Source organism: Notothenia rossii, assembly GCF_949606895.1.
Source record: "Notothenia rossii genome assembly, chromosome: 3".
NCBI lineage: Eukaryota > Metazoa > Chordata > Actinopteri > Perciformes > Nototheniidae > Notothenia > Notothenia rossii.
Window position 1 is genome coordinate 18,097,007 of NC_136901.1, and position 14,611 is coordinate 18,111,617.

Sequence of the window (14,611 nt, forward strand, 5' to 3'; positions counted from 1 at the left end):
TTTAACCCGAAATTAAATGGTGTTTTGTTTTTAAGAATGTACTAACATAGCGAGACATTCCGACACCGGACAAATTGTGCGGGTAGATTAGTAAACCTGGTGTTTACCCTTCAGGCTTCGCGTCGAGATCTTCGGGGAAGTTGAACGTTATGCAACCATTCAAAAAAAGAAAACGTAGCGAAAAATACAAACAACAAATTGTGTCAGGTGCGCGTGACCTGCTCCGCTACGCGTGCATCATTTCCAAAGTGCTTCCGCAGCAGTGACACACATCTGATCTGTGGATAATCATTTATACGAAAATGGTTAAAGCAACCATCACTAAACGCCAGCAACACTGCATCTACTGCAGACAGTAGCAACAGGTCAGATGCGGACATCACGTTACCCTCCGTTGTGGACACTAGCTTACTCCCGCCTGACTCGCCGGCCCCGGAGCAGCAGTCTTCGTCGCCCGAAACTACGCCGCCCCTCTGCGGCCCGCAGGTGCCAGGTATATCTAAACAACTGCCCGCCTGTACAGTGGGGTAAGGCGGTCATTTTGCAGCTTGTGGTATAAAAATAGACAATGGCTAGAATATTCATGTGAAAATAGTACCATATTCTGACATGCCTGTAGAAATGTTGGGTCAAAAATAATGCATACAATAGCACAGATGCCTTCACCACGAATGGCTACAAAAATATCTCATATCCCAAGCTTATTATCAACGAGCTGATGTTGCAGCTGAAATGTTCTCCAGGTCACAAAGTCAACCTCACATGATGATGTGATACCAGTTTTCAAGCCCAGTAAATATTCTCTTCCCAGCGTATATGATGGGACCAAGGTGATGATGTAGTAGGCTACATGGTTTTAATAATACTTTTGCCTTTCAATGTTTGCCATTTCAAACCATGAGCATGGTTTAAATAATATTTGCCTTGATTTACAATATGTTAACCTTCATTATAGTCCTTGACAGCGGTCTGTACTGCTGTATTAACAACGTGTCACATGTTAAGAATTTACAATCAGAATCGAGTATTCAACTAAGACCTGTAATACAAGTTGTTAGTAGCCTTAAGGGCGTACACAGTTGTTATGCTATACAACATTGCCCTTCACTGGATGCATAATGAGCTGCACTAAACTACATTTTAGCATTTAAAATACCTAGCTATTCTTTTGCGGTTATTTTGGTGAAAGTAACTAAAAAGTAACTAAAGTAGTGTAACTCATTACATTTCAGAGACAGTAATATTGTAATGTAACTTATTACTTTCAAAAGAGAGTAATAAGTAATATGTAATATATTACATTTTGGAAGTAACTTGCCCAACACTGCAAATGACGTTCCCCCAGAACTAAACTGCATTCTCAATTACGTTTAGCTAGAAACGTATTTTCTCCCACGTTACGTTCGTTATGAACGTATCTCAAATATGTTTATTTTCTACATATCTTCTAGAAACATATTTTCTCCTACGTTACGTTTCTTATGAACGTATCTTAAATACGATTATTTTCTACATATCTTTTCCATTTATTGTCTTGCTTATAATAATGATAATAGTCATTTATAAATATCATTTTAGAGCACACATTTGAAATCAGTAGGCGAGGCTGTAATTTCTCCAGCTGTTACTCTCATGAGCGAGGCAGAAAATAATAGTTTTAACATGCCAAAAAGCTGCTGTGTCGTTTATTGCACCTCAAACATGAAAACAAATCCAGAGTTACGTGTTTCTGAACTTACTCTAAGAAGAAAGGACAGTAACAGAAGATCGCCGTTCAAATGACAGCGTTGGTTTCCCCAAAAGTGGGCGGGGCTGTAAAGTGACGTAGATTTTACTCTCATCTATTATTCAAAACCATTCTATTTATTCTAACGTAAATTACATGCCAGTGTTTGATCTTTTTATTTATTTATTTTTATTTTAAATCGTATAATGTCGGACTTTTTTTCCCATCTGTGAGGAAAAGAAATGGGGCTTAGAGCCTCAAAATACTGAAATCTGTATTTTTGAAAATCTTTTTTTCCTTCTAATTTGTTATTATTTTCTAAATAACACACTGTTATTTACTCAACAATAACACACAATTATCCTTGTTTTTATTTATTCGTTTAATTTTATAATCTTGGGCTTTTTAGCCGTAAATAAAGTCACCGGAAACAGACGTAGGCCTATAAGGGACATTTCGAGCGGTACACACCACAAACCATGCCACAAACCCACTGAACAGATTACCCAAGATCCTCAGCTTGAAGCTCGTTGATTGGATGTTTTAGCCGCAATGCATGTTGGGATATGATGTTAATGCAATATGATATCTGAAAACATTTTTAAAAATAAAACGATACTTTATTCCGAGTGTGCTTGCTTTTCTCTTTGGAAGTCATCACATAACAGCATTGTAATACACGGTTTGGCTGCATTAAATATTACAGATCTGCCGTAGTTCTTTATTTATAGAGCCCTGATGAGAAGACTTCTGGACAAACTTGAAGAACTGCCGCCAAAACTGAAAACGTGACGTGGATCATAAATACATCAACAATTAAACAAATTCTTGCATTTCTTTTCACAAAATACGTCTCCTAGCAGTATCAATAGTAATGCGGCTGACTTTTATATTTGATCCAATTGGTAGTTAGGTTATATTTACACCATAACGGTGCACAGCTGATAGAAAAGGACTTGTAGTTTTTAAAGATATTACTGATTTTTTTTTAATATAAGAATGTAAATACTGAGTTGAGAGAATAGTCAGGGGATTTGGGTGATGGGAGACACATCTATGGAATCACAATTTCAATAGCTAAATGACGGATATGCCTTTCTGTGATGTTTTACAAATCAGATATTAATGTGTAGAAGTAAAACATGAGAAATAGTATAGCAATATCCTGTAAAACTATGTAAAAATATGAATAAAACTACACATCTTCAGATGTTATACATACATAAGTGTCCTACACTAATAATACAAAGTTATTATTAGTATGCTGTGTGTACCTTGTGGTTAAAGCACGTTATTCAATTATTTTTGTTGAATAATGTTATTTTTGTTGAATAATGTTATTTGATGAAAAGAATATTAAGAGAACATACTTTCATACGGGGAAAGTAGAAGGTCAATGAAAGAAATATAGAATATAAATAATCAAGAAGATACTGTAAGTGATCTCTACAATAAAACAGTTTAGTGCAGGATGTACAAAGATATTAATATGAGGATGTGCAAAACAGAAAAACTAATTAACCTTTATTCAAACATTAAATAATAATTTAGGTTAAGGTCTTCTTTCAAATAAGAAAAAAGCTTTGGGGGTATCTATCTACAGATAAATATCAAGCCTGGCAAACTTAACGTCTAATATATTGCTTTCCTGCAATGTTAACTATGTTGAAGCACTTATTTTAAATAATAGTATACACATTAATTATACTCTTATGTATGTAGATAGAATAAGAAATTTGCAGAATATGACAGTTTAATGTTGGAGGTACACACATATTGATAGATGTCTTGTAATGCACTGTTGAGGAACCCAAGTTTTTCATTCATTGCATAAGTACACCGTAGTTGTGTATATGATATGTCAATAAACCTTAGAAAATCTTGAAATCTTGAAAGGGATGTGCAAAATAGCAATTATACAGTCTTTAATTAACTATTAGTAGAGAATAATGATTAATTAATATACTTTATAGAGATCTGCAGATAAATGTTTGGTCTTCTCAAGCACCAACTATCAACTGTCTCTCCTGATTGTTGGCACTTGACGATCACCTTTCCCTGAATTTTACTCAGATGTAACTAAAGTCTGCTTTAAAGGTTGTTTATATTTCACATCATTAATCAGAATCTGCAAAGTAACTAAAATAAATGTAGTGGAGTAAAAATACCAGGTTAACCTCTGAATTGCAGTGGAGTAGAATTACAAAGTAACAATGAGCTGTCATATATTAATGCTGCGCATTATGGACACAAGCGATTTTCACCCATTTAGTAATTACATGTTTTAAATGTGTACACACCAATGTGTTTCCTATCGCCTAAACCTCCAGGGCTGTACACAGTTTAATACTGTCAGCTTCTAATTTTGGGAAAAACAAAAACGTCTTTTAAAACTACAATTCCCAGTAGAGACGTGCCATAGAGAACATGTTGCGAAACACAATAGCCAGCATGTGTAGTTCTGGGGGGGCGTTCGAGTCCAGTTTTGAGTAGTCTGCCTTGGTTTCGTTCCATTTCAAAGAGCTTGACGCTCGGCGTAACCTTGGTGCACTGCCACTCCAACATCCAAATCCCAGAGCTTGAAGATTAATCACGGGGTTTGTCAACGGAACTCTAGTCCCAAACGATAGCTGGGGATTATGGGTAGTGTAGTGTCTTCGGCAATCCTAAACTGAATTTTTTTTCGGATATGATATCGCATTAACAACACCACATCTGGCGTCACAGAGATGTTCTGTTACTGTCCTTTCTTCTTAGAGGAAGTTCAGAAACACGTAACTCTGGATTTGTTTTCATGTTTGAGGTGCAATAAACGACACAGCAGCTTTTTGGCATGTTACAACTATTATGTTCTGCCTCGCTCATGAGAGTAACAGCTGGCGAAATTACAGCCTCGCCTACTGATTTCAAATGTGTGCTCTAAAATGATATTTATAAATGACTATTATCATTATTATAAGCAAGACAATAAATGGAAAAGATATGTAGAAAATAAACGTATTTAAGATACGTTCATAACGAACGTAACGTGGGAGAAAATACGTTTTTAGCTAAACGTAATTGAGAATGCAGTTTAGTTCTGGGGGAACGTAATTTGTAGGAGACAGGGTTGGCGTGGGAGCGAGCGAGGGAGAAAGGGAGGGTGCACCGGTACCAGCGCTGTTGTTATTAGCATCTGGTGCTAGCTGCTCTAACGGAAGAAGAAGATGTTTCTACAAAGACGTGGAGGGAGAGTCCTCTCCAGTCAGACTGAGAGGCTGATAACTACAGCTCAGTGAGGTAAAGGACTCTGAGTGTTTAGATAGTTCACTTTAGTCTAAGTTATCTCAGTGGGTCTCAAACGTTTTGATCACAATTTATGTAAACACATATTTCCAAGGCACTCCTTTATAATTATTAGGATAAATAAAAACAGGTTTGAAATCATTCCAATGTATACTATTGGACAGTAAACCAGACATATCGTTTTCAACTGGAGAGATAAAAAAATATGCAAAAATAAAATAGGTTACATGTATTTGTTATTGGCTATGTTCACATACTTATTTAATTATTAAAATGTAAACCGATCTTTTTCATATGGGTGTTTAGAGTTGTACCCCGCAGATCTAGTCTCTAGTAATTCTGTTTAAAGTGCACCAGATTGAAGCATTTTACTTTAAAATGTTCAAACATTTCTTCCCGATATGCTCGTCTTTCTCAACAAGAACTGTTTTTAAATGGGGGGGGGGGTTTCCTTTAAAAGTTGGACTGTTGCACTGTTGTAGCTTCAGTGGTTCTCAGGTTACAGTTACATAGCAGTGAATATTACTGTAAACTAACCTGTGTAAAAGTTTCTCGAATAAATGTATTTTTTTTGGTGGAAGAAGCATTTATCATTTTTTTACCCTGCCCCTCAAAGAATCGGAATTGAGAACCATTAAGAACCGGAATCGAAAAGTAGAATCTGAATCGTGGAGATTCAAACGATACCCAACCCTAATCTTGGGGCATTAACAAGTGTCAATGTATTCATATGTTTAATTTTCTGTCTTTTATATTCATTTCTGAACATTTATTTTTCTACGTCTTGCTGAATTCTACATGGACTTTTTGAAAGATGGTTTAAACGTATTGATATCCCTATGCATGCAAGCATTGCTGTGTTCCAAAGTGCAACAAAACAATGGCCATTTTTGTTAATAAAGGGGCATTTTAGCGATTTAGAACTGAATTAAAGCTGACATTTTGAAAGATGTATGTGTCTTCTAAATGTTTATCATTCAATTATATTGTACACTTCTGTTAGATATAGTTTTGAGCATATACAGTTTTATGCACCAGTAAAATCATGTTGTGTTCACACTTCCCACATTATTACACAGCTTAGTTGAATACTTGATTCTGATTGGTCAATTCGGACATTGCAGAGGTTGTTATTACTCGATAACAGGAAGGGTGGAGGAAGACAGATAGGAAGTAAACACTAAAGGAACCAGCAGAGGAAGACTGACAGGAAGTAAACACTAAAGGGAACAGATATAGGAGTATATACAGAGTATTTTATTTCTTATCAGAGGCAATACGATCATTTTTATGGCAATAAAATCATTTTCAAATAATATTGGGAGTCAAGTCATGGGTTTATTTAATATAATGTGTGTAATAAGTGTAACAAAATGCCGGGTTTTCGTTTTTTATTAATGACCGCCTCATTGCACACTATCCCTTACATATGCTGCATACATTTCCAATTAAGTTGAAGTTATGTTTATGATCAAGCCAAAACAAAGGTATTTCTGAATATATGTACATTATGTCTCTGTCCATGTGTGTTTTTCATTCCCCCGCACTGATAGCGCCGTTTCTACATCCACCATGAACCTGTATGCTAATCCCTCTCCCCTCCGGTGGACGAGCTGTATGATCACCATATTGGCATGTGAAAATAATATAGATTGGGGACGTGAGAGGGAGACCGAGTGGAAAATGAGATGATTGCTAAAGTATGTTCTGCCCGATAAACTGAAATTGCATTTGTCTAAGTGCTTGCAGGAGCCAGTCCCTATAAACGTCTTGATGTTGAAACTCTTTAAAGGTGGATGTTGCGCTGAACAATGAGGATATACTGCAGGATACATTTAGAGACTTTCACCCATATTCTCTCATTGTTGACTTAATTAGATTTCTCTGTGTAGCTTTTGCTTTGCCACTCTTTAGGTGAGAAGGTCATGGTCGAATCTTCTCAGTGCCTGCCCTGTCTCTTGAGGAAAGCATTGTTTAAATTCACCATGTTTCCCAGCATGCCTGTGGCCCAGCATGCACTGAGTGCCGCCTCATGTTCGTAGTCTTTCAGGGCAGTGGGGGAGCCATGCTTAGGGGACATCAGCTAAAAACACTAGCAAGGTATTTACAGTTCAGCTGACCAGTCACTGTCGACTCCAAGTGTGTTTCAGCTAAACCACTAGATCCCCGAGTGACGTCATTCACTGAAGGAAGCAAAAATGACTGACAAATCCCACAGAAATTATGAAATTCAGACTACTCGGTTAGGGTTAGGGTATATTATAATAAAGATTGCCAAGGCCTAATATAATGTATGTCCTCTGTGCAATTGAGCTCCATAATGGTCTAAAAACGATTTAAAAACAGAAACTATAACCATTAAAATGGACACTAGTTTATTTTTGATTTGATCCTATACATCAGGGGTGTCAAACTCAATTAGTATTATGGGTTGCACTCAAAGGGCAGGTTGTAACTTTAAAATGATATAAAAATATACATATATAATGTTGTATATTACATTATTGCCTCTGCATTGGATTATTATGGGATAGGGTAATAACTTCATAATTACATTTGTCTGAAAGCAGAAGTCTAGGGCAAATAATTGCAAGTCTCTTCAGTGCGCATGTCACTAAACATACAAAATCTTATCGACATCATACAATAACTAAAGCTATTTATTTGACTAGATACCGTAGTTGTTCTATAGAAAACGGAACTACACTGATCACATTTTTCACTATCTATGGATGGTTCCAAAAGCTCCCATCACACAAAACATCCCTACAAGTAGACCTTTTCCTGCTAGTGAGAGTCAGTGAGGCTCAGAATCAAAGATTTTCCGCTGTGCTGTGACTGACAGCAGCTTTGTCGGCCAACACATGAGGTGTAATGTGTCGTTTCCAAACAAACAACCCCTTCTCTTACAGGTTAGGGTCAAGATCAGCTAAGGTCAAGCCCCCCGTACAACGCCAGGGTGGCTGAAAACACACAACAGCCCCCTTTGTTCTGGCAGTTCCTGCTCGAGTGAACACGCTTTGGGTTGAGACTGCTGTTTTCATTTAGTTGTTGCTCCTGGGGCAGTTTTTCCCCTCTTCCTACTCCTCCCTAGATTTCATCGCCCATACACTGGGAGATGATTTTGTGAATGAAACCATGCATATCCTCGCAGCCTTTATGATGGTAATGACTAGCAGCGGGGGGAACAATGGAGGGAGAACGCTGGGATTCAGAGGTTATGGTTGTGGGAAATAGAGGTGTGTTTGTGTGTGTGTGTGTGTGTGTGTGTGTGTGTGTGTGTGTGTGTGTGTGTGTGTGTGTGTGTGTGTGTGTGTGTGTGTGTGTGTGTGTGTGTGTGTGTGTGTGTGTGTGTGTGTGTGTGTGTGTGTGTGTGTGTGTGTGTGTGTGTGTGTGTGTGTGTGTGTGTGTGTGTGTGTGTGTGTGTCGATGATGGGTGAAAACCGAAATGTCAACAGCTCTGATTTCAGCGTGCTGCTAAATTATTTGTGACATTTTCTAATTGTTTTCATACACTGCAAAAAATACGGTTGTCACAACATTACGCTTTTTAGCAGAGCTTGCACGTTTGCAAAAGTGATGAGATGTGTCGTGATATAACAAATACTTGTTTTACTTCTAAAGTCCCTCAGATGGTGTACCAGTCCAATCATTTCTCATCTGCTTGCTGCTAAAGATTATTGTCAAAGTGACAGCGGATTTCCCCCCGACAATTATTTATTTATTCGGATGTGACAGAAGAGAGGATTCCATGCACTGTCACAATATTACTGCATGTGATTTTATAAGTTTTTTTAAATCACACAGGTCTGATGAATTAATTCAGTCTTTTACAGCCTACTAACACATGGCTAATAAACCACTGAAACAGAGACACCTTTGCAGAGCATTTACATGCACAAACAACCTATAACACACTACAGGAAACCCCAAAAAGGCCAGATAAGGCCTCTTTCAAATAATACATCAATCATGCCCTTTACTGTGAACTGCAACTTTTGGAAAACTGCAGCACAATATGTTCAACCACTAACTGATCTGAAACACAAAACATTTAAAGTATAAGTCACTATTCACAATAAAGTATATTTGTAATCACTTCAGCATCTGCAGAGGCCAGAGTTCCTCATCAGGCCTTCCCCACCCACTTCCAGGACACTCAATACCCATCTGTCAACACCAGCCTCCTTTTCTTCTTAGTGTTAATATCTCCAATCACACTGCAGAAAATGTGTCAACACACAACGAAGAAACAGATCCCTTCGCCATGGCAACGACAAGCAAATAAAACATGTCCTAAGAGCCAGTGAGGAGGATAGATACTGAGAGAGCGAGCTGGCTGGAAGTCAAGAATGCCAAACATTGAGGCCGCCCCTGAACGCCCCACAAAGAGCTCTGACGATTAAGATGAAAAATCAGCCTGATGTCGATGGTGTTGTCTACGGTTTGCCATCCTTCAGGTGCCCCCACCCACATTAAAGCACATCTTCAAATGAATACTCGTCCTTCCACTGCAGAGGAATGAAAGGTAAAGGGAGGTTGATGACACTTGGGATAAAAAATGAATGTTTTACCACCATTTTGAGTTGGTCGGTTGAGGAAAGCTTTCACATGTGCTGATCAAGTCAAAGTCAGTCTGAAGTGAGAATAGGGCAGCAAAACAAAGATGTCTACCTAAAAACAGGAAGAACAAATCCAACCGGTTTGATTGACAGGTGGTCTCTGCAAAATGCAGTATGAAGACAACAGCAAAAACAATAATACAATCAAAAAGAAATATTAACACATTTTAAACAACTATTATGAATTAAAATAAATAAAAAACAACTTTTTATGCATTTCAAAAGGCAGAAAATGCTTAATATATGCTGGTGCCAGTTTATCCAATGGGAGATTTCCTTTTCCTTCATGAAAAGTGATTCAACAAGGAATAGAATAAGTAGTTACATTATCTACAACTGCATGATATTTAACTGACAACCTCATGGTTTTACAGACAGCTAATATCCAGACCATATCCAATATCCATATCTAAGAGTGCATGTTTTCTCTCCATATAAAACCACTGTACAATGAGACATCTGGCAGTGCTCCTTCATCCAGAAGGCTTTCCCCGCGACAGAGTGGAGATTGTGGGGCCGCGGTTTAATCACTATGTGATTGCTCGAGCATGTTACAATTTGTAGGCACATAGACACAGACCACACCAGCAGACAGAAACACATTCATAAAGACCTTAATGCGCATAGACACACACATGCATGTTCGCAGGTGTCCATGAACACGTGTGTACTGTAAGTTTGAACAGCTCCTGCAAACAGATTAGACTGATTTCACTACGTCATTGATGTTGACATGCGAGATTAGCTCAACATCAAGCTGTAAATCCATCAAGTGGTTGGATGGCAAAGTAAAAATTGACTATTTTAAGTAAAATACATGAAATGTGAACTTCTAGAAACTGGCTGGCAACCTTTAATGTAGGGTGTGTGTGTGTGTGTGTGTGTGTGTGTGTGTGTGTGTGTGTGTGTGTGTGTGTGTGTGTGTGTGTGTGTGTGTGTGTGTGTGTGTGTGTGTGTGTGTGTGTGTGTGTGTGTGTGTGTGTGTGTGTGTGTGTGTGTGTGTGTGTGTGTGTGTGTGTGTGTGTGTGTGTGTGTGTGTGTGTGTGTGTGTGTGTGTGTGTGTGTGTGTGTGTGTGTGTGGAGCAGGCCTTGCTAATCCCTCACAGTGGGTCAACCGCTCAAGGAACCTCAGCCATTATCGGCTTTAGCTTCATTCTATGAAATCGCCACATCCCTGTTGTGTGTTAATGGGCTAATTTGTACTGACACCGAGCAAAGGATACAATCAATGATATGGTTTTATAAGGAGGCCTAATCAGATAACAACTTTCTTCTAGCCGGTAATTAGAAGCAGGAGTCAAAAGCTGGAGGAGAGCAGACCTTGTTTCTCAGCCTGTGCCCCGGTGCACCGTGGGAATGGAGGTCGGAGGTCAATTTCAAAATTAGTTAAGCTTGACGGGGCTGCCACTGACCTGCACAGGTGCTCCCACTTCCCCTGCTGCTCTGCACTTCCTCCCGCCACCCGGGGGTCACAGACATCAGGCCCCAGTCTCCACCCCCCCCCCCCCCCCCCCTTCTCCACCAAGCTCCCCAGGACCAGTCTTGATCCATTAGCAGAACCACGACAAACCCCAGGCCTGCTGAGAAGACTAAAGAGTACCATAGGGATAATGCAAATCTTAAGCACATTGGGCAGGAGAACACACTCTGGCTAAGTGTTCACACACCTTGTACTGTAGGTATGCTCCGCTCAGTGAACTGTAGCTTTTCTCCGAGTCTTGGCACGCAACCGCGGCTCGGAATATCTCACAGATCAAACATCAAGTTAAGTCTGCTTTACACACAAACAAATCCCCCTCCCTCCCTTTCCTTCACCTCCTCTAGGCCTGCCGTCTGTACTCTCAGTATGTTTTGGGGGAAAGGGGGGGGGGGCCTGGTTGTTGTTGGCGCGTCCGACCGACCGAGAGAAGAGAAGCTAGGCCGTTGTTTTTGAGCCCCGCTGCGGTGTGGCCTCCCGCTGCTTGGCCTGCCTTGTGTAATTAAACATTTGGCCTCCACAATTACTCAGCAGTGTACACATGCCAGTGTGGAATATGCATTTCAAAGAGCACCAATTCCCTTTAAAAGTGCTGAACTGACAGCAGCAAGGGGAGAACCTTTGGGGTGGGGCAAGAGGGGTTGAAGGGGGAAAAGGGGAGGAAAGAGGAGGGTGAGATTGGGGCGGTCCGCAGGGATGGACTGATTAGAAAATAAATTCAACTTGAAGTACAATTTGAAAGTGGACCAGACCTGAGAGGCAGGTATGAGGTACAGCTAACATGCTAGCAATCCACCAAATGCTTTTTGTCCTCAACATCATTAAAAAGTATTCATTTGTAGAATTTGATAACTTTTTGGGAGGCAAATGTTTGTTATTCTTGCCTCTATACTCTTTTATGCAGATTTTATACTTCAGTACTAACACCACAGTGTGAAAATACTCTGTTACAAGCAGCTATTCATTCAACATCTTAGTCAAAAGTACATATGTTGTACAATGTTGCAGTTGGTAAAAAGTAGCTATACACCACCAGTCATGCTGCTATGTCTATGTTTTAAATACCACCACACATGGACACCATCTCTTAAAATCTATTTAGTACATCCTGTATCTGTCGATGTCGCTGCAGCCACGGGAAAAAACGGAGGCAGAGGAACATCAAAACCATCCTGGTGCCGCCACGGCCTTCTGTTTACCTCCCCGACAGTAATGAGATTCACACACAGCCCACCGTACACCTCGGAATTTATGCAAGCACATACATTAACATTTTGACATTGTGTGTCCATGGGTGAAAAGGTCCCAAAATGCAACCTGCCATTATAGGAAATAAATAAATAATCAAAAAGCCATTGTTGCACTGTGCTATGGAATCAATGCCTATTCAAACTCACCTATAAACTCACACATAAACCCCTTTACTTTGTAGTTTTGGATTCTATTTCCAGAATGTAATGTGACCTTCAGGGACCTTGACAGCGCTGTCACACACCCTTCAACTTTGTGTAACCCAATCGGAGACACTAAAGCTCCTCGTGAAATGACAAACCGGCAACTCCGGGAAAAAGAGCACCCAGACAAAACAAGACACCCGCTGAAAACACCGTATCGTGACTGGAGGAACAGCACCCTGGCATCCAGCTGTCACTCAGACTCTCTGAGAGTTGAAACACCTCAGCATTCTGCCTCTCTACCGTTCCATTCCACTCCACCTTTCCAATGCTTGCCATGTTTATCTGCCACTTCTCTCTTATTGATAAGCCTTGACAATAAAGCCGGAACCAACAGAGAGAGGTAGATTTCGGTTGTGTGCTCCCCATCTCTCGCAGGAAAAAAAGAACCCGCGAGAACAATGTGGATTTTAAAAGGAAGCTCTGAAAGCTACCGACACATCACGGAGACGTTGGCAGCACCACCTGCCTGTGAGGCCCCCCGGCATCCCCCTCCTCAGCCTCTTGTGTGCCATAGAGGTGCCTGTGTCCATGTCCCTCTATTGTGGCGTGGACTGGAGGGGGTATTGTGAACCTTGTCAACGGCGCTGCCATCTCCGTGCCAGCTGGCCGGGGGTGTGAGTGGCGAAGGGGGTGCGGAGGGAACTGAAACAATGCAAAGATCTGTGCACAATGAGCGGCCATGGAAAGGCGGGCATTGTTCCGCCATCATCGGCCATGCCAGCTTCCTCATGCCGCACAAAACATCTCGTTAAAGCGTGGCCGAAATTCTACCCAGAAGTTCATATTTGCAAGGTGCACCGAACATTCTTTTCTTTTGAACGGGGAAAAAGAGGAGGGTGAGATTGGGGAGGTCCGCAGGGATGGACTGATTAGAAAATAAATTCAACTTGAAGTAGAACTTGAAAGTGGACTGAGTGGCAGGGTTTGGCAGGTACAGCTAACATGCTAGCAATCCACCAAATCCTGTTTGTCCTCTCAGCATCAAAACAAACTCTGTTGCAAGCAGCTACTCATTCAACATGTTCTTAGTAAAACAAAAGGCTTCCTCGTGCCGCACAAAGCGTTAAAGCGCGGCCCGAAAGTCTACCCAGAAGTTCATATTTGAGAGCAAGGTGCACCTTGTCATCGAAATGTTTTTCTCTTAAACGTCCACATGTGCACACATACATAGAAACCCTCCAGCCCTGCAGCCTTTTACCGGCACCAAAGTCTCTTCTTTTGTAATCAAAGAGTGAAGGAAGGGGAGGAGTGGCCTTAACGTCTGGAATCCATCTGAGATTGAGAAATCCGACCATCGTGGTTGGATCCAATTGAATGAGGCAGGCCTGGGTAACACGCTCCGACACGGCCTTTCTCTTCCTCTCACACCCCGGCCATGTGGTCCCAGAGCCCTGCCAGGAAAAGCATGTCACAGCTCATCACAGTTGCGAATGAATATTCATGCAACGGGAGAGCGCCTGTGTGCAAAGTATTTACATGTGTGCCTGTTTTTCCTGCGACAAAAGAGGAAAAATGAGGAGTGGAAGTTTTGAAAAAGTGATCCAAGGCCTCGAGCTTTAGACATGGCCGCCGCTTGTAACACGCTCCCAGTGGCTCCAAACAGAGTCAGTGTTGGCTCACGCACACTGTCTGGATGACACACACACACACACACACACACACACACACACACACACACACACACACACGAGCGAACGTGCACTCTGCCAGCACTCCACAGATGTCCTGGCTGTTGCTGCCTGTGAGTCAGCGCGGGCCCAAGCTCTTTGATGGTGCGACGTTCGGGTGTGAGGATCGAAAATGCAAGGCAGGTGCACTGTGACATTAGGCTTCCAGGACATTCGGATGCCCAGCTTGGCCCCTGACCTCTCAAAACAACAGAAGGCCTGACACTTCTCCAAGATTGGAAGAGGACGCTATGAGAATTTCAAAAGCCACAAAACAAGTTAAATGATTCTTTAACCCCCAATTTCAAACTTTTGGATTCGCCAAAACGTTGTGATACCAAACTCTGTTATCGCTGAACTAGTTGTTCCCACAGTGA